Here is a 25122-nt window from a genome sequence, read left to right as displayed (position 1 = left end):
AGTGATCCCTGAACACAGAACAGGGAGTGAGCTTGAAAACAGTCTAGTTCTCCATCAAACAAAATAGTCAATAACCAGTAAGCAAAGCAGATGAAAAACAAAAGAATATTTAAGCATCATGATAGCAAATTTATTCATGGTAGAGCTGCAGTCATAAAGGATTAAAAAAAAAAGATGAAAGATACTGGCCAACCAAGTGGAAGAAAAGATAAACAAATTAAATTTTATTAAGGAGGAAGCTTCTTCACCTCAAAGAAAAATGGTGGCTATGACCCAAATACTAACCATGGAAAGGAAGAAATTATTCACCAGGTACCCAAGAGAGAAAGGGTCAATATCTAAATGGTATAAGCCACAGATTGAACTTACCAAGAAGAAAAGATCTAACTCCATCAAAACAATGTAAATAAAAGATAAATAGACATTTCCTTAAGAAGAAATTTAAGAGACCAAAAGTCTCATAAAAAGTGCTTCACATCATTACTCAATTGAGATATGAAAATCAAAACAACAATGAGGTATATTCCACCAAAGAAACTTGCATACATCTGAAAGAACAGGAACTGGTTGTGGGGGGAGAAGTGGGACTTAGGGACTCTCATTCACTGCTATTTGGAAGGTCAACCTCTTTAGCCTTTTTGGCTACTAATATGAATGCTTCTCCCCAAACTGGAAGTTAAGCTTCCTTATGATCCAACAATATCACTCATAGAAATAGATCTTAGTAGTCCAAAAGCTTAATGCAGAAAACCTTACTGCATTCTTATCTTCATTAAAGTGCTATTAGCAAAAGTCAGAATCTGGAAACAACATAGGTGACTGAACAGAGATGAGTGTATCAAGAAAGTGTGGTACATCTACACAATGGAATACTACACAGCTGTCAGAAAGAATGAAGTCATGAATGTTGCTAATTCATGGAAGGATATAGAGTATTATGCTGAGCACAAGGGATAGGCATAGAATAATCACCCTCATTTGAGGACTATAAAAGTATAGTTTGGTAATAATATACAAAGACAATAGAGACAAGGGCCAAGAGGTCTATTTCCTAGGAGGAAGCTTAGCACAAATAGCTAGAGGTTAATTTAGGGCAGAGAAGGAACCTATATGACAGTGATAGCTGGGAATGATCACTGTGGGCAAGAAATAGGTGGTGAAAGGAGATAAAAGGATACCACTGTAGGTTTGCAAACCACATCATCTTAAAGGAAAGAAAAAATAGATATGTGTGGCAGAAGAGCAGGCAAGGGGAAGACAGGACAGAAACTGGTGACACTGATGGTGGGAATTGTTCAAGAGTATAGGATGTTGTACATTGTGTGATTGAAGCACAATTATGAGCAGCTTTGAAAATTTGAAAAAAGTTACAACTTTAACATAAACAGCCTTGTAATCATTGGGTTTAAATAAAATAAAATTTGAATGACTAAAAATACCCCCCCAAAAAAACCCAAAATAATAGATTATTTCCAACAGACTTAACTAAAGCCTTCTACTTAAAATAAATATGACTGAAATAAAAGAGGAAGGGAAGTTTAAACTCATGAACTTATATGCCCTCCAAAAGCAAAGAATCCCCTCCCCCACCCTGTGACCTCTTGTGATGCTAGTGACCAGTGATGTCACTGATGTCTATATAAAGAGGACCTGTGTTTTCAACTTTCATTTGCCATAGGCAAGCTAATTGCTAAACTGGCGAATATGGATTTCGGTTATCCCCCAATTGATTCCCATGAACCTCAACAATCTCTTCTCAGCAAAGGAGGACAGCGAGGAGAACCCCCTTTGTCAGACGTAAGGAGCCTACTTTCAGCTCTCCCTGTTCTCAAGTCACAGGCCATGAACTCTGAGGATGTCTTTGTAGACACCTCAGAGAACCTGGGGCCCAGGTAGGAGCAGCATATTGGAGGTCGCACAGTGGCTGCTGCCCCAAGTGGACGTGGGGTGAGAGGTGCAGGTGCTTGTGTTTCCAGACTTAGTGTCATTCCCTGAGTGTTTCGATGAAAGGTCCCTTGTGGCTTCAGGGTGGTTCTGAGACCCCAGGATGATCTGACAGGCCTTTGCCCAGAAGCAAGCACAATCTAATGATTGTGCAGGTTAGGCAGATCCGGGGGCTCAGGACAGAGCAGGCCGGGGTGACCCAGGACCCCTGATTAACAGTTATTTTCACCCCTGATAAGCATGCCTCCCTTCTCCCTGCAGCAGCCAGGATCCAGTTAGAAGGAGGAAAGGTGCCCATGTGGAAACACATCAACAGGGACTCTTAGTCCTACTTCTCTTCCATTTATTCAGGTTGGGGGTTGCTGGCCCTGGACAAGGCCTGGGAGCCATGGGGACAGGACGTTGGGGGGGCCCTGGGGCAGTTGGCGGGTACTGAGCCGTTAGGAGCCCCAGGCTGGGGGAGGGGCTGGAATCCAGAGCCCCTCTTGCCCTGCCAGGCTCCCCAGGGTCCTTTCCTCTCCCTCCTGCTCCATCCTTGTGCTCCGTTTCCTCTGCAGAGAGCTCCTCATAGAGGCCCAATATCGAGAAGGCCTCTACAGGGTCTTGGTGCGCCCTTCATGACCTGATCCAGGGCAGCACAAGAGGACCTCCACCTCCACACAGAGGACCTGTGTGTTCAACTCTCATTTGCCGTAGGCAAGCTAATTGCTAAACTGGCGAATATGGATTTCGGTTATCCCCCAATTGATTCCCATGAACCTCAACAATCTCTTCTCAGCAAAGGAGGGCAGCGAGGAGAGGTCCTCCACCTCCACCTGGCTGCCACCTCCGTCTTTCAACCTTGGGATCACATTCTTCCAGGACTACCTATCATCTTGGATCTTCCCCCAGGAGTCGAACCCTCACTGCTCTGCTTCAGCACTGCTCTTCCCTTCCTCCTGCCCCCAGACTCTCTCTTTCGACAGGGGGACATCTCTGAAGAGACTCCATGGGATACCTAGGCCTTGCCCCGGTTTCAGTCCCAGAAGGCCCCCTTGGTGACCCCTAAAGGCTAGCGTATGCACCCACTGTTTTGGAGCACAAGCCAGACCTCGAAACCAGCTGGTGCTGGGCCCTTTTCCCAGAGATCGAGTCCCATCTCAAGGTCATCTTTTCCTTAAACATCTGTGGCTTGAGACCTTCTTGAGCAATTGCTTCCAATTGCAAACGTCATTGGACTGGACGCCCAAGAGTTCAGAGTGGGGTGAATTCCTGGCTCTGGCTGACCTGGGAGGGAGGATCAGATCAATTCAAACCGGAGGGGCTGCAGGAATCGAGTTAGAAACGTGTTTAAATGCATTTTCATGTGCTGTATTTCCCCCAATGTGGGATAACCACGTTTGTTACAATAACAAATCATAACCACACGGTTAACCAATAAATAAAACAGTATTCTTGTTGACTCTGCTGGTTTTCCTGACACTGTGTGGTGGGGATCAGGGGGGAAATGGGGGACAACACAGCTCATAGAGTCCCTGCTGGCTGCCTGGAGCTCCTTTGGGAGCAGACAACTGGTGCTCCCTCAACTCCTTGAACAAGATTGAGAGGATTTCAGTTTTTAGGAAGGTGTAAAGCATCCCTCACCCTTGTCACTGTTCTAGAAACTTTGCAGGAGATAGTTAATGGCTCAGAAGCCCCCAGAAGCAGAAGGTACGACCTCACTAAGAAGAAGTTGGGAACCAGAGGTGGACATGAAGATGCCTGAATATTTGTGGGCAGCGCTGAGATGCTGTTGCATTGGCTCCTCTGTAAAGGACACGAGTAGTGATGCCCTTTCCTTGATGAGACACTGAGTAGAGGTGTTGGGAAGAAAATCTGACTGGATGACCACCTACCCGTGGGGTCCCAAAAAGGAGAGGAGGGAAGTAATGGCTCCTGGGTGCGAAGTGGGGATGTGAGGAACATTGAAGAGGGAAGGATGCCCTGACCATTCAATATATGTCCTCAGAGGCTTGCTTCACACCCCTTTCTAGCGGGAATAGCCCCTCTCAGCATGCTGATCATATGTCCCACAGAATGTCCTACTGCTCTTGGGGAGTGTGTGGGTCAGTGATAATGAACACAGACAGTAGGCATGTGGCCAGACACAACCTCCCTTGAATGGGGTATTTTATCAGGTTCTTCTATGAGACACAAATACACAAGAGACTCCTCTCATAGATATTAACCTGTCATGGGGTAATATTTAGAGGAGATATCAGAATATCTTTGTTTTTTTCCAGCAAGGGAACATTTACCTGGAATTCCCACGGACCAGAAGCAGAACTTGAGAGGTACAGATGCTGGAGTCCCACAGGGAGTCACATAAAATATGTTTTTTATGTGAAGATTCTAATATTTACTCTCCTCGGAGATATGTAGCAAGGCATTGCCTTGGGTTTTAGCAATGGGAGGACATTTTCTAGGGGGAACTTGAAGTCATTTTTCTAGAAAGATTCTGAAAGCTTTTTCCTAAGAAAACAGGCAGGAACCATTTCAAAGGGCTCCAGTAGATGCCTTGAATGGAGGAGCCCAGTGTTGTGTCTCCAGATAACACTCCCCAAGAGATTGAAAATCATATCCCTTACATTGCTGTCTGTTTCTGCTCACAAGTCCCTTTAAAATCAGGAAAGAACAAAAAATGTACAGACTGTACTACAGCCTCTCTCATATCTTGATATTTAGCACCCTGATCAGTGATGCCCCTGATTCCCTCCCATCTACAGGTCCTGATTGCAAGAGTAAATTTAGTTTCTCTGGGCTACATCATGTTGTCTCAGAGTCCATCACCTCTATTTTATGGTAAGGCTCTACCTGCAGTTTATTCCGTTTGGAATAATAGTGCCATACAGCATTTGAAAAATCTCATCGACTAACCTTCAGCATAGGTCCAGTTCTGTGTTGATCACAGCAGCGCATTGGTGCCCTTAGCATAGAGCTAGATGAAGGTCTTGAACACTAGCAACTGTGGCCCAAACAGCTTTTTTTTTCTGTGCTTAGAAGTGCATAAGTGAAGATAAAACAAGACATTATACACATGACATCACATTGATACATTAAAACATGATTTTAAAAGAACTCATGTTTATATTTTATAAATTTTAATTTTTCTGTTTCCCTTTTTATTATTTCTTAAATTTAATTTTACAAAGTTTATTCTCCAAAATAATTGTAATAGATTTAATAATAGAATCAATAAAAGCAGAATTATCTGAACATAAAAACAGAAGAATGCCACAAAAGTTGTTGAATACTTCAATAATAAACTATTTATTTCCACCAATTTTAAATGTTTTTATCAAAGATTATTGATGAATATTCATAGCATTATAAGTTAGTTCTTCATAGATACAAGAGAAACAGATGCTGTATAACACAAGTACTACATAAAAGGGAAAAAAGAAATGTGAAGAGTGACTAGGGAAAAAATTAGAATTGTGATCTTCCCAGTCACTTGAGAGCGGTGTCTACAAAGATTTTGAGGCCTAAAAATTAAAATAATAAATAGACTAACTAAACAATACCAAATCATATACTTAGTAAAGTGGGTACTTAATACTTCTAGAGAGAAGAAAACCCTAATATGTCCCTTCATTAAAAGTTGCAAGTTATGTTAGGAAAATAAGGGAAAGGGGAAGAGAAAAAAGAGGTGGGACAAAAAAAAAACACATTTCATCAATGAAGAAATATAGATGGACAAAAAGTACCTAAAGTATGCTCCTTATCACTAATCATCAGGGAGATGGAAATTGAAACAACAATGAGATATCATCCTCACACTCCAGAGACTAGCATACATCATCATAAAACAAGAATAACCATTGCTGGAATAGGTACAGAGAGAACCGGACTCTCATTCACTGCTGATTAAAATGTAAACTGTTCCAGTTTTTGGAAAACTTTATGGAAATACTTCAAAAAGCTAGAAATTGAGCTTCCATATGACCCACTCCTAGAGATATACCTCAGGAACACAAAAAACACACACAAAGATTGTCGTCTGTACTCCTTTGTTCATAGTAATATTATTTACAACAACTAGAATGTGGAAACCACCCAGGTACCTACAAAAAGATGAATGGCTAAAAAAATTTGGTACATATAACACAACATTATACAGCTGTTCGGAAAAATGAAGCCATGAATTTTGCCTATACTTCAATGAACCTGGAGACTACTATGCTGAATGAAAATGAGTCAGAGGGAGGGGGATATACAGATTAATTTCACTCATTTGTGGGACATTAAAAGAAGGGATATTATAGTAATAATACACAAAGGCAATAGAGACAAATGTCAGGAGGTCCAGCTCTGCATAGAAAGTTCACCACAAAAAACAGAACAGCAAGTACTAGCATTGGTGAATTTAGGAGGACTTAAGGAATTCCAGAAGGGAGGATCCCTTTTCCAGAATGCCAAACTAGAAAGAGTCTCAGATAACATGTTCCCAGAATGAGTACAATTAAAGAAGGCACTTATGAACAAATCCTGAGGTTCTAAGTAAAGATTGTGCTAAAGCCCAAAGGTGAGAGGGTCTTGAGCACTGTGAGAAGTGAAGCAGGATGACTAACCTGCAATCCTTATCCAATTAATTTACATAACAAGCATATCATGTAAATCCCCTTTATCCTAAACAAAATTCTAGCCACTTTAGATACAAGATCATATTTGCGAGCTGAATAACTTACAGTCATGATTCCCAATAGCCATCATGGGTTCCTTTAACAAGATTGTAGGCTGAACCATGTGGAAGTTACATATTCCAATCATGTCAGATCCTGGAATAATCTTCTGGAACTCTGGACTCTGACACTTATTGCTGAGAAGCAAGTATTAATCTCACTGAGCAATTAATAGAGCCAATAAATAAATAAATAAATAAATACATAAATGGGCTTAGATCTGAAATTATCTGATATGCACGTATTTATGTAGCTTCCTGTGCTATTATATTCCTCATTTCTAGGAAATGTACACGTTGGCTTTCTAAGTGATGCCAACAAATCTCCCTTTCACTGTCACCTCCACCCTAGCCCTACTCAGTACTTTTGTGCACTTTGAATTTATGACTGCATTTCGATTAGTTCCCAACAGTCTTCACTAGATTAAAGTTGCATCAGAAATTGAATTTTTCCCCTACCTTTTTCCCTAAAGAGTGTAATAAAAAATAACACAATAAATCTGCAAAATTAGCAATAAGCTCTCAAACTTTGGAGCAATTTGTATAGTGATGTTTGGGAAAGAAATATAAAACTACTGATGGCTGAACCAATTGGATTGCAGGTTTCTATTTGCCAGCAGGAAGGATAAAAGACAGTTCTAGCTAAATTGAACCAAGTTTACCACAAAAAATAAAAGGAGTGAAGATTTTTTTTTTATTTCCTCTGTATCTACCGTAAACCTATATGAAACAGAACAGTTTTTTTTTTTTCACCCAAAATTTAGAAACCTGGACAGATATCAGTTTGGGGCTATTTCCTCTCATAGACTCATAGTGTTACAGACTAGAACAGAAAAAAAACCACTTTATCAGGATTTATGGCTCCTTAATTGTAATGAAAGAAATTTAAATGCCAAGTTCATAAGGAACACTTAAAAAGAGAAATTTAGGATGGATTAAATTTATCCATTTAAAAGCTTATGAGCAATCAGACGGCCAATATATGCAGTTGAAAGGAGAACCAGAGAATGTGAGACAATAATTTGGCTTCTTGGTATCCCAAACCATGTCAATTGTTTTTGTCTTCACATACTCACACCCTCATCTCTCTCAAATCTTTCTGTCACTCATAACCTCTGTCTAGAGTAACTAGTGTAGGTTTGGAAATGAGAAAAACAAAACAAACAAAATTCCTTTGTTCTCTCAATGCTTCATATCACAGCATACAGCCTCAGATACAGAGAGAATTTGTGGATGGGGTTTTTGGCTTTATTTGGTCACTCGCCCTTGTGCTCACTGTGCTCAGCATGTACTATGTGCTCCTGGGTTCCAGAACCTCTGCTTGGCAAAGATATAGAGTCATATAGACTCTTCTCTGAGGAAGCTACTGATAGCTCTTCCCCACGGTGTGCAGTTCCCTTTCTGTCTATAATATATTGCTTTACCATCTTCCCATTTTTTCCAAGACTATGTTTTCATTAAAATGCTGTTCCAGCCCTATCACTTCTGGGAAAGCTTCACTGAGCTCACACTTTCCCCATTCTGCATATACTGATCAGTCATACTCTTTCAGCATTTATTAATGGCTCTTTCCTGCTCTCCACTAGGATGTAAATTTTATTATCATTATCATTGTCATCATCATGTAAAATTTAACATGTTTTAAGATTTAACATGTTAAATACTTAAATTTCTAAGGTTGTAATATTATTCAAGACAGAGATGTCTTCATCTGTGCCTTTTAGAATCTTTTGCCAAACTTGGTACTGTAGAGTACAGTAGACAAGCTATGGAATTTTAAAAGAAGGAGAGAGTAAGAAAAAATGGGTAAAATTAAATAATTCTCAGAGACAAGGAGAGGGCTGAAAAGTCTGGCTCACAACATGAAGCTCACCACAAAGAGTGATGAGTGCAGAGTAGTGATAACTACTCTGAGAACTAGCATAACAATGTGAATGAATGAGGGAAGTGGAAAGCCTGTCTAAAGTACAGGTGGGGGTAGGGTAGGGAGGAGGGAAATTTGGGACATTGGTGGTGGGAATGTTGCACAGGTGAAGGGTGGTAAAAAGGAGCAACCTTTTTACTTCTGGGGTTTACTTTGAGAACAGAGAATCTCTTTGTACTGAGAGAAAGTGCCCTTTGAAAAATGCTTTGATTGCCAAGATATAAAGCAAACATGAACCATTGATCTTAATGTTAACAAACCCTCTTCTTCTGGATCAAGAGATATCTTCTGAGTGTGAATTCTAAAGTGTTGAAAACTGTGACAATTTTGAGTAAATGGTGGAAAATAGGGTCATGTTGGTATCAAGTGGCAAATATCAAGGCATGAGTCAAGTGCCAAGCAAGTCTGAAACAAAACTTGGAAGGATGGTCTTTAGAAATTGCATGTTGCTGTCTAGAAGGACCTGTTCAATACTTTTAAAAAGAAGAAACTCAAGAGAGAACCATTATGTTTTTTGCAGGATGAGAAAAAAAAAGTGGTGAATAGTTTGTCAGGTGGAAAGATATTAGTGACAGATAAAATATGTAAAATTTTACTTACCTATAATTCATTTACACACTTACTCTACATTAAATATATACATATTTAAAAAATGCTCTGTGAAACCCTCCATGTCTGTGCTGAAAATGGTGGAGTGAGCGTCCCCCAGCCCAATAACTAGTTATTTCATAGTTCTTTAGAATCCAATTTGTACCATCTTGTATTCCCTATCAAGATAAGAGACATGAGTGAAGCTCTTGGGAAATCTGGTCAAACAAATGTAAGTCTAAGAAAACAATAGAAAGAAAAAAATCTTCACTCAAAACTTTTTCTAGGAGACAGGTCATAAGCTGTGGAGGTTAGATATTTTGTTTTGCTGTACACTCTCTATAAAGCAATTTCTTCTCTTAGAAAATGATGTTTCTATAGGACTTAAAGCTATTTCTCATTCTTGTACCCAAACAAAATATTTTTCATAAGAACATCAAAAATACCATTTTAAGTCAAGCCACTGGTCCCTCTAATTCTATGCTTGGCATTTGAAAATGGCACAGAGAGAGAGGTTATGAGAAGACAGAGATATTTTATCTTAGTGGGCTTAAATAATTTTTTAAATTATGTGATTAGTTAAATTTTGCATTGTAATCGTTTTTTTTTTCATTTTGGCCCACACCCGGTGATGCTCAGAGGTTACTCCTAGCTATATGCTCAGAAATCACTCGTGGTTTAGGGGACCATAGGGAATGCGGGGGGATTGAACCACAGTCTTCCTGAGTCAGCCGCATGCAAGGGAAATGCCCTACTGCTGTGCCATTGTTCAGGACCCTGATTGTAATCGTCTATGTTACTCAAAAACACAGCTTTACATTGTATATGCATATTACCATATTTTCTGCATATAAGACAACTGGGCATATAGGATGGCCCCTACTTTTCTCGTTAAAATATAGGATTTGGGGTATATTCACCATATAAGACTTTCTCTCTTTTAATGCACACCAAATGGAAATTAAAAAAATGTAAGAGAAAAAGAGTAGAATCCTCAAAGTTTAACAGTAGATGTTTAATAAGGCTATATTTTGGAGTGCCGATAATCATTTTACATTTGTCATTTGTAGTGAGTGATTGTGTTTTTTTTTTTTTTAATTGTGATCTACATTGAGAGCAGGGAAAGGGGGCTCCTCAGAGAGCAGCTGGCTGGGGTGCAGTGATTAATAAGACAGCTAGAAGGAGACAGAGTGCCTCCTCTGTGTCCCATAAAACCTGAACAGAGGACTGATGTCTGGATAGGATGCAGCGCTTGGTAACTCAGTTCCTCTCTGTGCCCTGAAAGATGAATCAGGACCAGCAGAGGACTGAGTGATGATGCCTGGCAGCTGGATGGTATGCATAGGTAAGAGGGAGGCTAATCACTTGTCCCTGAAGCTGGAATAAATTTCAGCATGCCGTACACTGGCGTATAAGACGACCCCCAACTTTTAACAAGATTTTATGGGTTAACAAGTCATCTTATATACCGGAAAATATGATATATTATGATATGTATAACCAAAACTTTGTTTTCTTTAATTCCCTTTCTATAATTTTTAACTGCTGGTCCCAATCCATTAAACAAGTTTTTTGGTCCACTCAGGATCACAATCTATAAAATCTGATCTATTTTCTGTGAGTCTCAAAGGCTAGGAATAAAGACTGACACTTTATTGTTCTCTAACCCAGTGAAGATCTATTACTGATGAACTATGTAAATCTACCATTGGGAGTGATGAGTTTTCCAATGGTATCTACTTACTGAAGTTCATCTTAGATGCTTTATTTACTATGTAGAATAAGATGAATTTGATTTTTAAAAATTATTAATATGAGGAACAGACTTTGGTCCCTTTTCTTCCTCTACAATTTTATCACAACAGAGGATTACAATGGATTACTGGATTCCTGTCTCCCACCTGGTCACAGTGAGAGACATGGAACATTTGTAGAGGTTTCATTGATTCCATTACAAGGTTTCTTGGAGTCTGAGTTTTCAAATGTATATTAGTTACACATATGTTCTATTTCAAAAAGTTGGTAGCAAAGAGCATGTTCACCTCAACTGCTTTTCTTTGGTGTAATTTTGTTATATTTCATTAAAATTGAATTCCTACATTAAGCAACTCATTAATAAGATTCTTAGCTTCAAATATAGGAGAACCAACATTAATTTCAAATCTTTCCAGCATTTCTGACTTACAGAATTTTAAATGAAATTACCTATATTTTAAACCTCTAGAGCTAAAAAATAATCAACCATATCAAGGAATTATGAATTAGCACATATGATGGTATATTTTATACATTTTATGAGCTTACATTTTTATGACTTTTCAAGTAAAATTCATATGTATACTTTGTTATGAAAATAACATAAGGTTTTCCAAAAGAGCATATATGTTTAAGTAGTTATATTCCATTTTACCAACATTTGTAGTTCAGTAGTTTCTATCCATTGTTTCCTTATTTTTTCCAACTTAATGCTGATTATCATGTATTTTGGTGGGTACTGGTGGGAATTTAGGTGTTCAGTGAGAAATTAGTAATACCATTCTTCAGTTTAAATAAATCAGTTTATTAAAAAAGGAACAAATAAAGGAGATATCTTACCTCATTAGTATATGGAAAGCTATTTAGGAGAACAATATGAAGGTAACTTTTAAGCTGAATCTTGTGGATAAATAAATTAGCTAAAGATGGAAGGGATATGAAGAACAAAATCAAGGCATTCAAAGGCAAGAAGAAATGAAGGTGTGGCCTATTGTCTGCAGAGCTATGAATGAGACATCAGATAGAAGGAAACACTAATATTGTATCTAGTGTGAAAGCTTTGAAAGCTATGCTTTGAAATCTGTATTAGCATCAGCAAGTGAGAATTGGAGAGGTGACCCAGGTAGCTACTTTTATAGTTTACTTTCTGGAGGCCCCATTCAATCACAGATATTGCATGGTCTCTTAGACCTTGCATACAGACAGGCATAGCCCCTGCACACCACTGGATGTGACCCTCAAACAATCAAAAAGTAATGTAAAAAAAAAAAAAAAAAGAAAGAAAGCAGGTATGAAGAAATCCAGAACGATTTTTTGAGTAGAGATATACCCTAAACTTGTCCTCTTAACAATTAACAGTAGAAGAATCTGCCAATTTCTCTTTTCCTCCAGAAGTTTGGGACTTAACCTACAATAAAGAACACATTTCAATGAGAATCCCACCTCTCTTCATTGTTCTTTTAGTCAAATGGAGTATAGCCACTTTATAGGATTACATTAGACCTCTGAGTGTCATCTCAAAACAGAAAGCCAAAAAAATTTTTTCAAAATCAAAGAAAGAAAACAGTTAATTAGTTTCAAGATTTCAGCAACTCAGAGTAGGGCTAGTTGGCACTGAGGATACATTCTTTGAACACTAGGAAATTACACTTTATCCTCATGTCTTAAACCATATATCCAGCAGACCTCACAATGCCAAAATGTAAATTACTAAAAAATAGAACTTTGTGAGGTGGACGTTAGATTCTTTTTCTCCTTGTACTAAAGGACTTAGCTTCGAAATTTACACTTTAAACATTAGAGAACAAGTTGAGGCCAAGACAGGTGTCAAGATTGGTGTGTGTGTGTGTGTGTGTGTGTGTGTGTGTGTGTGTGTGTGTGTGTGTGAAGTTAATATTATTATTACTTTAGTAGAACACTCAAGCAAAGGAAAAAGCAAGTGGTAAAGCAAGTGGTTGGCTTGCCTGAGGCTAAATACTGTAATACAAAGGGACAACACAGCCTGAGGAATTTTGCTGCCAGAGACAAAAAGGCAGGAGTGAATCATGACCTCTTTACTCAAATAACTCCTGGGAGTGAGTGACATAGAAAAAGAAAATTCTCTGGGGTAAAGGATAAGTAAGGCCTTATAACGATGAGCCAGTCTCCAGTGCTACTTAAAATTCTCAAGTCAGGTTTCCAAAATTCTGATTCCCTTCTCATCCAAATCACTATCCCAATTTTAACTCTGCTTCCCTGAGGGCGGAAAACATCAACTCAACATATTTATAGCTTGTGCATAATTACTATATGCAATATTTATCTGGCTATTCATCTGTTTGCATGTCTTTTGTGTAACTGATGAAACTGTCAATAGATAAGTTTCTTGGCATTCTACACAGGATTACATCAGACATTGGGTGGTTAGCCCCCCTGGCCCTCTCAGCTTGTTCCTTAGTTTTATTTTATTCTATTTTTTTAAAGAATCTCACACTTTTACCAGCATTTTTGGGAAATCTCACAGAGTGAGCTTCAAGGTTCTTGTGAAACCTTTCCTTATAATTCATTGTTTTGATCACTGATGATCGGCAAGCTTTCAAGTCATTTAATAATTTTATTATTCACTATCAGTTGCACTTACCTAAGACCTTCTTATGGCATCAAATCACAGTGCAAATCGAAATTTCTGAAATTGAGAATAAGATGACTACTTCAGGATCCTTCAAACATTTTAAATAATTAGATTGTATGTATTTCAGTGCTCTCAACCAGGCCTTCATCTTTTTGTACTCAGAGCCTTATTTTGTCCAAGATATGCAACATGGGAAAGAAAGTTCTGCTTGAAATAGCTTAGATACAATTGATTTTGAGCTAAATTTACAGTTCAAGCTTGTGCATTGTGCAGTCAGAAACACTGTTATAAGATCTTCACTCCCTTCCCATTGAGTTATGATACCCCATCTGGGCTTGACTCTACAGACTCTAACTTCTTGGAAGCGCCACCTTGGCCCAAACTAGAGATTCTAAAACATGTCCCAATAGAGAGGATTTAGACCAGTGCTTCTCAATTATTTTCTGTCATGCCCCCCCCAGGAAGAAGAAAATATTTTTCATGCCCCCCCGCTACTGTAAATAGCATCTTTATTTAAAAAATCTTTAACCTGCAAAACAAAAATATATAAAATAATTTGAGCTAATATTTTTTAATCAGAGGTGATGCCTAGATGAATGGCTCCAGTGAGCACGTTTTGCAACGCATAGCTTTTCCAAGCGGGGTTTGAAGCAGGACACAGCAACTCACAGCTCCAGAGACATACAGAGACATAAACACGGGCTTAGCTTGTTAGGACAGTATTTGCCGAGGTCAAACGCGCCCTCCTTTACTGAGCACTGATTTAGACCGACAGAGTTTCCTCCAGTCAATAGAACAGTTGTTGAAAAAAAAATCCAAAGTGGTCCAGAATGATAATCAACCTATTCTGAGTGTTCCAATTTTGCCACCTCTAAAATGTGTATGAGTAAAATTTCAAATTAGTTTTAGATCACATATGTGGCTTAGGACTAGGGAACAGGGACTATTATTAATCTAATGAGCATTTTACCATAGCAGGAGTGGAATACACTTTCTGCAGTTTCTTTATTATCCAAATCACTTAACCAGGAGGTTTGTTTGCCTATAAACTGGATCCTGATCCAGCATTGATCTCCAGTAGCAAGCTGGGAAGCTGTTAGGCCCTCTCTACATGAAGAGTTTTCAGTTCCCTTCACAAATTTAACTCCTTCCTTTGCAACCAAGAAAACCTCTAGGGTTTGCAAAACAAAAATCAATGTTGACATTCAGTCTTTCTTTCATCAATAATAAGGTTTTCAAGGAAGATATTTGGACCTCCACCTTTTCCCCCTGGAATACCTAACAAACAGAATGCAGGGGGAAATGGCAGATGAACTATCACTAGTTTTTCACCCAACCATCTTCCTGACATGACAGTTCCACCTTATTAATTTATCTTCCTCTTTTTACATGTCTCTCAATATCTCTAATCCAATGCTTTTTTCTCACCCTTGCTATTTTTCTCGTTTCTTTTTAATCTCAGTCTTCTTTAAAATTTTCCTCCTAATTTAAATCTGAACAACAGTGTTTATAAACACTTTGATGATAGGGGGCAAGAGTGGAGTAAGTCAGATTTATCTTTATGTAGAAACTCTCTGATCTAAAAAAAAAAAAAAAAAAAAAAGAAACTCTCTGATCTGAGCTGGTCACTGCATCACCAACAAAGGCATAACCATTTGTTGGATACCATGGAGATGGTCTCCTAAAAGGCAAGAATCACCTCATCCTATTGGCAGCTGTGTGGATCCCAGCAACTTCCTCTTTCCCAGTCCCTCTATTTTCTTCACTAGTTGCGAAAATAAAGACAGCCTATTTGTTTTCCCCAGTGCTATTTGCAATTATTTTAGAAACCACAGTTGGCCCATTTACCATCATAAAATTAAGTGCTGATGTTTGCGTAGGAGCCAGATACCAACTAATGATGCTTGGATAATTTTCTCTCTCCTTAACTGGCCCACAACTTCCATTATAATATCCAAAGAGATAAGAATTGATCATGGCTTCACCTCTTTAGTAATACTTATATGAGGGGAAGGAGTCAAGTGTTCCTTTAAATCATCATTGGAAAACCGGGTGGTTTTTTCTTTCTTTCTTTCTTTCTTTTTTTTGCTCAGTTGAGTAGGCATGTGGAAGATAAGCAGGCCAAACTACTCTGGCATTTGTAGCCCAAGTCCGGTCTTTATTTATTACTACTGCCTCTTCACAAATCCACTTAAATAACCAGTAAATTTTCAATGGTATCTGTGGAAACAAATTGGCCAAATGGACAGCAAATAAAATAGAGCCAAAAACACAAAGAAGAAAGAGGCCTTGTCAGAAAAGAAACCTAGTTTCCATTCTTTAATCACACTTTCCTGTCATTTCATTTATAATTTCAAGTAATATAAATCACGTGATCTTCCCTCTGAGAGTTTTTTTTACTTTCTTTCTCCAAGGAAGCTCACAAGGCTGACTATAAAGATGGCCAGTGCTGTAGTTAGACCTGCAATTCAGAACTTTCAGTCCTTGGATATCGCCCCTTTTTTTTTTGGTCTTCTTTCTGTTTTCCTGACCTTAGCCGGGCATCTTCTGTTTACCTTCTTTGAAGAAAAATGTTGCTGGTGAGTTATTTTTCAATAAAGCTGTAATGATCACCCAATGAGGGAAATTGAGAAGGGATGGTCCTTACAAAGAAGAAAATACATCTTCACACCTTTCATCCTATTCAGCTATCATAGTCAGGTGCTAAGGATTTAACACACTACCTCTTCTGATATTTCTGTAATTTTAGAAATCTTTAGCAGCCAGAAGTTTCAAAAGCTGTGCCAAGGACATTATGCTAGGCTTGCCTAATATTCAAACTTATGCTAAACTCAAATAAATACCAAGCAAAAGTTCTCTAAGTGCAGGGGGGGCGGTATTTTATTCCTTCCAGATGTTTCCATTGACTTCATGTCCTTCAAGAGCAAGTTGGGCAGTGGTGGAAGACTGGCAGGAGAGTAAGAGTTATTCTTATTAGCCTCATGGGGAAACATATATAATTAAGGTAATAATAGTGACAATTTATCAAGCCTTTCTTCATGTTCCTGGACACAGCCCTAAGTGCTTTTGCCATTTAAGCTCATTTCATACCCACAGAAACCTGTGCCTTTTCTCAAACCCACTTAAACAAGCTGTAAATTTTCAGTGGTTTCTATGGGAACAAATTGGCAAAATGGACAGTACACTTAAAAAAATAAAGAAGAAGAGAGAATGCAGAGGACAAAAATGATCTTGTCAAAAATAAAATCCATTGCATTTTGAAACTCACATAGAATTCATGGTCCATGCAACTGTGTTTTCAAAGATAGAAACCAGGACCCATTTTTCCCTCAGGCATGTAACTCCCATCTGTCCTCTAGAAAAAAACCTTGACATAGTTGGTCAAGGCAAAGCCAGACCCACTTGCAGACAAGCCTACAAGCTTCTCTCTCTCTCTCTCTCTCTCTCTCTCTCTCTCTCTCTCTCTCTCTCTCTCTCTCTCTCTCTCTCTCTCTCTCTCTCTCTCTCTCTCTCTCTCTCTCTCATACACACACACACACACACACACACACACACACTGCTCTTCTGGCAGATTAGTTTTATTACTTCCATTTGGGACCTGGGACACAGATTAAGGCACTTGCCTACAGAGAAGCATAGGAAATGGCAGCACTCAGATGTGACCTCAGGAGCGTAGTGCCAAAGTCCATACTTGTAAACAAAAAGGTGTTTCTCTTGCAGCAGAAAATCACAATCACTTCATGTCATCAAGGCACTTAGAAAATGCCTCAGAACCCAGAGGCAAGAGCAATTCGTTTTTCCTAAAGTTAGAAAGGGTTTTAGAGAATAAATGACTTTTAAACTGAGACTTGGGAGGTCTGTAGAAGGTTAGTAGAAAGACAAGAATATTTACCAGCGCATGACAAACATTTTCATCACAAAATAGCATAGAGTGGTAAACAAAGGACAACACTTTTGACACAGGGACATTTTCATATCTACATGTTTGAAAGCAAGAATGCTGTGAAGAACAGTAAGTTCAGAGAATTCAGCAGTGGGGAGCACATGGAAGACCTTTTCCTCTATTTTTTTTCAGTTATTTCTGATTAGATTGAAATGCATCCTTAAAAAACTCAGCTTATATATTGTTTTTAGAAAGCATAACTCACACTGCTTCTAAAATGTAATTATAACGTTGTACACTCAATATCATTGAATTCTGGTTAATTACTGCATATTATGCTGTAATTGTTGGTTTATACTCTCTCATTTCCACCACTGTATGTGTTGTCCTTGAGTTAAGAAAATGATTTTTATGTTGAATGTGTATATATGTATGCAGGTCATAATATTTATTAAAACTCATAATGTTTATTTTTCTACTAAAGGCCTCAACTCTAGAAGTACTCTTTGCAGTAAGTACCTGTGATAAGTACAAAGAAGTACTTCTGCAATATAATTTTTTTCCATTGTATTGTTGACATCAACCAAGCACTGGTGCCTCAATTCTTCCTTCCCTAATTCAAATGTTTTTTTTTTAATTTTTAATTAAATCATTGTGATTTACAAAATTCTTCATAGTTGAGTTTTAGATATACAATGTTTCAGGACCAATCCCACCACCAGTGCCAACTTCCCTCCATCAATATTCTCAGAGATATTGACCTGCTGCATATTATTGACCTTCTATATATAATCACTGTGTGGACAGAATAGTAAGAGATTTTTCACTTTCACTCCCCTTTACTACTAATTTATCTGTCAAGTAAATTAGAATTGCAGAGCATACATTGTTTTGCTTTGGCTCCTTTCATTCAATATTGTATTTATGAAGATCATAAATAATATTGTTCTTAATGGCAGGTAATTTATTTTTTATTCCTTTGTTTGGGGGCCAGCCCAACAACACTCAAAGGTTATTCATGGCTCTGCACTCAGGAATCACTCCATTCAGGCTTAGTGGACCATATGAGATGCCAATGATGAAACCCTGTATTGGCCACATGCAACACATTTTCTTATTTTTTGGGGGTGGGTGTTCACACCTGGCGATGCTCAGGGATTACTTTTGACTGCACTCAGAAATCACTCCTGGCAGGTTCAGGGAACCATATGGGATGTCAAAGATAGAACCTTGGGTTGGCCACGTGCAAGGCAAGCAACCTACCCTCTGTGCTGTCGCTCAGACCCCAACAGTTTGCTTCTTAATATACTTTGACAGAATATTCTTTGGATAGTTTAAAGTAATATTAAAAATGTAAGAAATGTATAGAAAATATCTATGAATATAAGACATACTTAAGGACATGAACACTAATTATTTTAAAAGAACATTAGTTTCATTTGGTCAGTCTGTTTTTTCATTTTTTATTTTGGAGGATATATCTAGCAGTGTGCATGGCTTACTCCTATTCTACAATCAGAAATTACTCCTGGTGGGACTCAGAGAACAATGTAGGGTTCTAGTGGTTGAATCTAACCCAGGTCAGTTACACACAAGACGAATATCCTGCCTACTGTTATATCTTCTCAGCCCTCATTAAACTTAAGCTTAGTAAATATATTGTTAAATTTTAGATGGGGAAAAGAAGACCTTCATCCACTTCTGCTGGGCATGTTGACTGGCCTAGCCTTTTTGGGAAGATGTTATAGATATTCCTCATAAAACTAGGAATTAAGTTCTCATGTGACCCAGAAATTATACTCCTGGCAATATACACCAAGGGCCTAAAAGTACAATCCAACAAAAACATATGCATTCCCTGTTCACTGCATTACTATATACAATAGCAAAAATATGAGAATAACACAATTGCCCCCAAACAGATTCCTGTATAAAACTACTATGGTACATATACAACAATGGAAAGTTACTTAACTATCTGAAAAGAAAAAAGTGATGCAATTCGTTGCAAAGTAGATAGATTTTGAGTGTCATGCTGAGTAAAATGAGTCAGAGAGAGGAACAGATACATAATGATATTTCTAATACATGGGATATAAGGAGGTTTCTTAGGAGAATATCAAATATCCAATGGCAGTAGAGCAGAAGAGTTGGAGAACTGGACTTCAATAGGAATATGCTCAGGAAGGGAACAGTGGGACAATAGAGAAGGGGAAAAATTCCTGCCATTATGGAGGGTGCAAGACTGGAGGAAACCTGGGGCCATTGTTGAGCACTAATGACGAGATTGTTGTTGTAAAAGTACATGTCTTAAACCAATGATAAATATCTTTGACCTTTGTAATTCATGGTAATTTAATTACAGTGTTAAACATTAGATTATTAGCTTGAAAATATTTGAAATAATAAAATTATAACCTCATAAAAATTTAGACTCTGTAGGCAGGACTGGGACTTAAAAGGAAAAACACAATCTTTTAATATAATCTAAGACTTGCTGAGCCTGAGAAATGAGCATCTGCCATCCAATATGCTTTTATATTGCTTTGTTTTGGAACAATGCCCAACAACCCCAGGAAAGTTCACAGGGGACCATAACAGTACCAGAGATTGAACCAGGGAAGTTCAGATACAAAGACCAGAGCCATACCCACTGCACAATCTCTTCAGCTCTTGTAATACAATATGAAGACATTAGAGGAACTTGCAGTAGAGACACCTATATCAACACTAAATATCCCAGAAAATGCTTCGAGAATGAGAGGCTGTATATAGGATTGGTAGGTAGGAATCTATCTGGAGAAAAGTGCTGCTCATAGCAATAAGAAATGACAGAATCTAGAAATCAAGTATTTTAAGTATCTCTAAAACTTAATACTAATCCCCAAGAGAATGAATAGCCATTGATTGAAAATGTAGCATTGATCCAAACATCTCATATTTATTTTGACTAGCACTCTTACCTAATCATGTCTACTGCATATGTTAAAACCATGGAAAACTCCTTGTTAGGTGAAACTACCATCATTTCATCACTGGCCCATTTACAGGAATACAAACACTTGTCTGCACTGCACAATGACATTGGAAATAATTTTTACCTGATTTGAAAAGAAACAATAAATATTAAATGGTTAAGAGCCAAAAAACAAAGGCAGAATTATTCTCATTCAGAAAACTAATATACTAGAGAAATTGTAATTATATGCCTTTGACATAATTCACCCTACATAGGAATAGTGCAAGGCAGTGGTTTCACCAATCCCAACCTATGTAGGTAGGTATCTACTCCACGGATAGATGCTGATTTCTGGTTTGGATAACTCATTACCAGGAACAGCTATGAGGCTGTTTTTGAAAGCAAGGATACAGTATTCATAGAACACAGTTTCTGGCCTTTTCATTTTAACGCAAATTCAACTTTCAGTTTGGCCAGCTTCTCTGCATGCTATTGAAAAGCTATTACTAACATCTTTAAGCTCCATTTTTCTCATCAAAAACAAGATAATATATGACTCTCTGGTGGTACCCCAAGCACCTGTACACCTCAACTTCTGCTTCTGGTCTATGGGAATTCCAGGGAAATGTTTCCTTACTGGCAAGGACAAAGATAATCTGATATCTCCTCTAAATATCACCCCATGGCATGTAAATATCTATGAGAGGACTGTCTTGTGTATTGTCACCAGTGTATCTACATAGAAGAACCTGTTAACATACCTCATTCGGGGGAAGCTGTGTCTGGCCACATCCCTACAGTCTGTGTTCATTATCACTGACCAATACACTTCTCAAGAGCAGTCGGACATTATGTGGGACATATGATCAGCATGCTGAGAGGGGCTATTCCCGCTATAAAGGAGTGTGTAGCAAGCCTCTGAGGACATATATTGAAAGTCCATTCAGGGCATCCTTTCCCCTTCAATGTTCCTTAAATCCCCACTTTGGAGTCCCAGGAGCATTGCTTCCCTCCTCTCCTCTTTGAGACCCCATAGGTAGGTGGCCATCCAGTCAGTGTTTCTTCCCAACACCTCTACTCAGTGTCTCATCAAGGAAAGGGCATCACTACTCATGTCCTTTCCAGACGAACCAATCCAACAGCATCTCAGTGATGCTCACAAACATTCAGGCATCTTCATGTTCACCCTGGTTCCCAACTTCCTCTTAGTGAGGTCGACCTTCTGCTTCGGGGGTCTCTGAGCCCTTAACTGTCTCATGCAAAGTTTCTAGAACAGTGACAAGGGTGAGGGATGCTTTACACCTTCCTAAAAACTGAAATTCTCTCAATCTTGTACAAGGAGTTGAGGGAGCACCAGGTGTCTGCTCCCAAAGGAGCTCCAGGCAGTCAGCAGGGACTCTATGAGCTGTGTCATCCCCCATTTTCCCCCTGACCCCCACCACAAACAGTGTCAGGAAAACCAGCAGTCTCAACAAGAATACTGTTTTATTTATTGGTGGTTAACCATGTGGTTATGATTTGTTATTATAATAAACGTGGTTCTTTCACATCGGGGAAAACGCAGCACATGAAAATGCGTTAAAACATATTTCTAACTCGATTCCTGCAGCCCCTCCTGTTTGAATTGATCTCATTCTTCCTTCCAGGACAGCCAGAGCCAGGAATCCACCCAACTCTAAACTCCTGGGTGTCCAGTCCAATGGCGTTTGCAATCGGAAGCAATTACTCAAGAAGGTCTCAAGTCACGGATGTACGAGGAAAAGATGACCTGAGCTGGGGCTCCATGATCTCTGGGACCTGAGCTCAGCACCAGCTGGTTTCGAGGTCTGGGTTGTGCTCCAAAACAGCGGGTGCATGTGCTAGCCTATAGAGGTCACCAAGGGGGCCTTCTGGGACTGAAGACTGGGGCAAGGCCTAGGCACCCCACGGAGTCTCTTCAGAGATGTCCCCCTGTCAAAAGAGAGAGTCTGGGGGCAGGAGGAAGGGAAGAGGAGTGCGGAAGCAGAGCAGTGGGGGTCCGACTCCTGGGGGAAGATCCAAGATGATAGGTAGTCCTGGAAGAATATGATCCCAAGGTCCAAAGGCAGAGGTGGCAGCCAGGTGGAGGAGGAGGACCTCTCCTCGCTGCCCTCCTTTGCTGAGAAGAGATTGTTGAGGTTCATGGGAATCAATTGGGGGATAACCGAAATCCAAATTTGCCAGTTTAGCAATTAGCTTGCCTACGGCAAATGAGAGTTGAACACAAAGGTCCTCTGTGTGGAGGTGGAGGTCCTCTTGTGCTGCCCTGGATCAGGTCGTGAAGGACGCACCAAGAGCTGGTAGAGGAGTTCTCAATATTGGGCCTTTAAGAGGTGCTCTGTGTCGAGGTGCTCTTTGCAGAGGACACAGAGCACAAGATTGTAGCAGGAGGCAGAGCACTCTGAAGCCACAAGGGACCCTTCATCTAAACACTCAGAGAATGACATCAAGTCTGGAAACACAAGCACCTACAGTCCTACACCCTTCACCCCACGCCCAGTTGGGGCAGCGTCCACTATGTGACCTCCAATATGCTGCTCCTTCCTGGGCCCCGGGTTCTCTGAGAGACGGTGACTACAATGACAACCTCAGAGTTCATGGCCTGAGACTTGAGGACAGGTAGAGCTAGGAAAGATGGCTCCTTACCTCTGACAAAGGGGGCTCTCCTCGCTGACCTCCTATGCAGAGAAGACTGTTGAGATTCATGGGAATCAATTGGGGGATAACTGAAATCCATAATCGCCAGTTTAGCAATTAGCTTGCCTACGGCAAATGAGAGTTGAACACACAGGTCCTCTGTGTGGAGGTGGAGGTCCTCTTGTGCTCCCCTGGATCAGGTCATGAAGGGGTCACCAAGACCCTGTAGAGGCGTTCTCAATATTGGGCCTCTATGAGGAGCTCTCTGCAGAGGAAACGGAGCACAAGGATGGAGCAGGAGGGAGAGGAAAGGACCCTGGGGAGCCTGGCAGGGCAAGAGGGGCTCTGGATTCCAGCCCCTCCCCCAGCCTGGGGCTCCTAACGGCTCAGTACCCGCCAACTGCCCCAGAGATCCCCAACGTTCTGTCCCCATGGCTCCCAGGCCTTGTCCAGGGCCAACAACCCCCAACCTGAATAGGTGGAAAAGAAGTAGGACCAAGAGTCCCGGATGATGTGATGGGCACCTCTCCTCCTCCAAACTGGATCCTGGCTGCTGCAAGGAGAAGGGAGGGGTGTTCATCAGGGGCAAAAAGAACTGCTAATCAGGAGTCCAGGGTCACCCCGGCCTGCTCTGTCCTGAGCCCCTGGATCTGCCCAACCTACACAATCACTCAGATTAGCGCTTGCTTCTGGGCAAAGGCCTGTCAGATCATCCTGGGGTCTCAGAACCACCCTGAAGCCACAAGGGACCTTTCATCGAATGACACTCAGGGAATGACACTAAGTCTGGAAACACAAGCACCTGCACCTCTCACCCCACGTCCACTTGGGGCAGCGGCCACTGTGTGACCTCCAATATGCTGCTCCTACCTGGGCCCCGGGTTCTCTGAGGGACGGTGTCTACAAAGACATCCTCAGAGTTCATGGCCTGTGACTTGAGGACAGGGAGAGCTGGAAAGTAGGCTCCTTACGTCTGACAAAGGGGGTTCTCCTCGCTGCCCTCCTTTGCTGAGAAGAGATTGTTGAGGTTCATGGGAATAAATTGAGGGATAACCGAAATCCATATTCGCCAGTTTAGCAATTAGCTTGCCTATGGCAAATGAGAGTTGAACACACAGGTCCTCTTTATATAGACATCAGTGACATCACTGGTCACTAGCATTACAAGAGGTCACAGAGTAGGGGAGGGGATTCCTTGCTTTTGGAGGGCATATAAGTTTATGAGTTTAAACTTCCCTTCCTCTCTTATTTCAGTCACATTTATTTATTTTAAGTAGAAGGCTTTAGTTAAGTCTGTTGGATATAATCTATTCTTTTGGTTTTTGGGGGGGGGGAGTATTTTTAGTCATTCAAATTTTATTATTTTATTTAAAACCATGGTTACAAGGCTGTTTATGATAGTTGTAATTTTTTCAGATTTTCAAAGGTGCTCATGATTGAGCTTCAATCATACGATGTACAATACCCTTCACTAGTGAACAATTCCTACCATCAGTGTCACCAGTTTCCCTCCTGCCTTCCCCCTTCCTCTGCCCTGACTGCTCTTCTGCCACACACGTTTATTTCTTCTCTTCTTTTATTTAAGATGATGTGTTTTGCAAATACTGCAGTGGTATCATTTTATCTCCTTTCACCACCCATCTTGTCCACAGTGATCATTCCCATCTATCACTTGTGCCAAGCTTCCTCCTAGGGAACAGTCCTCTTGGCTTTCATCTTTATTGTCTTTGTATATTATTACCAAACTATTTTTATGTCTATGAATCAGTGTGATTATTTTATGCCTATTCCTCTTTCCCTAAATCATGATCTCAGCATAATACTCAATATCCTTCCATGTATTAGCAAAATTCATGACTTCATTCTTTCTAAAAACTGTGTAGTTTTCCATTGAGTAGATGTACCACAATTTCTTGACACACTCATCTCTGCTCAGTCACCTATGTTGTTTCCAGATTCTGACTATTGTTAATAGCACTGCAGTGAACATAGGAATGCAGTGAGTTTTTCTGCATTATGCTTTTGGACTCCTAAGATATGTTTCTAGAAGTGATATTATTGTTTCATAAGGAAGCTTAACTTATAGTTTGGAGAGAAGTATCCA

Source organism: Suncus etruscus, chromosome 12, assembly GCF_024139225.1.
Source record: "Suncus etruscus isolate mSunEtr1 chromosome 12, mSunEtr1.pri.cur, whole genome shotgun sequence".
Classification (NCBI taxonomy): Eukaryota; Metazoa; Chordata; class Mammalia; order Eulipotyphla; family Soricidae; genus Suncus; species Suncus etruscus.
The sequence above is the reverse complement of the archived record's forward strand: the minus strand, read 5'-3'. Positions refer to the sequence as shown.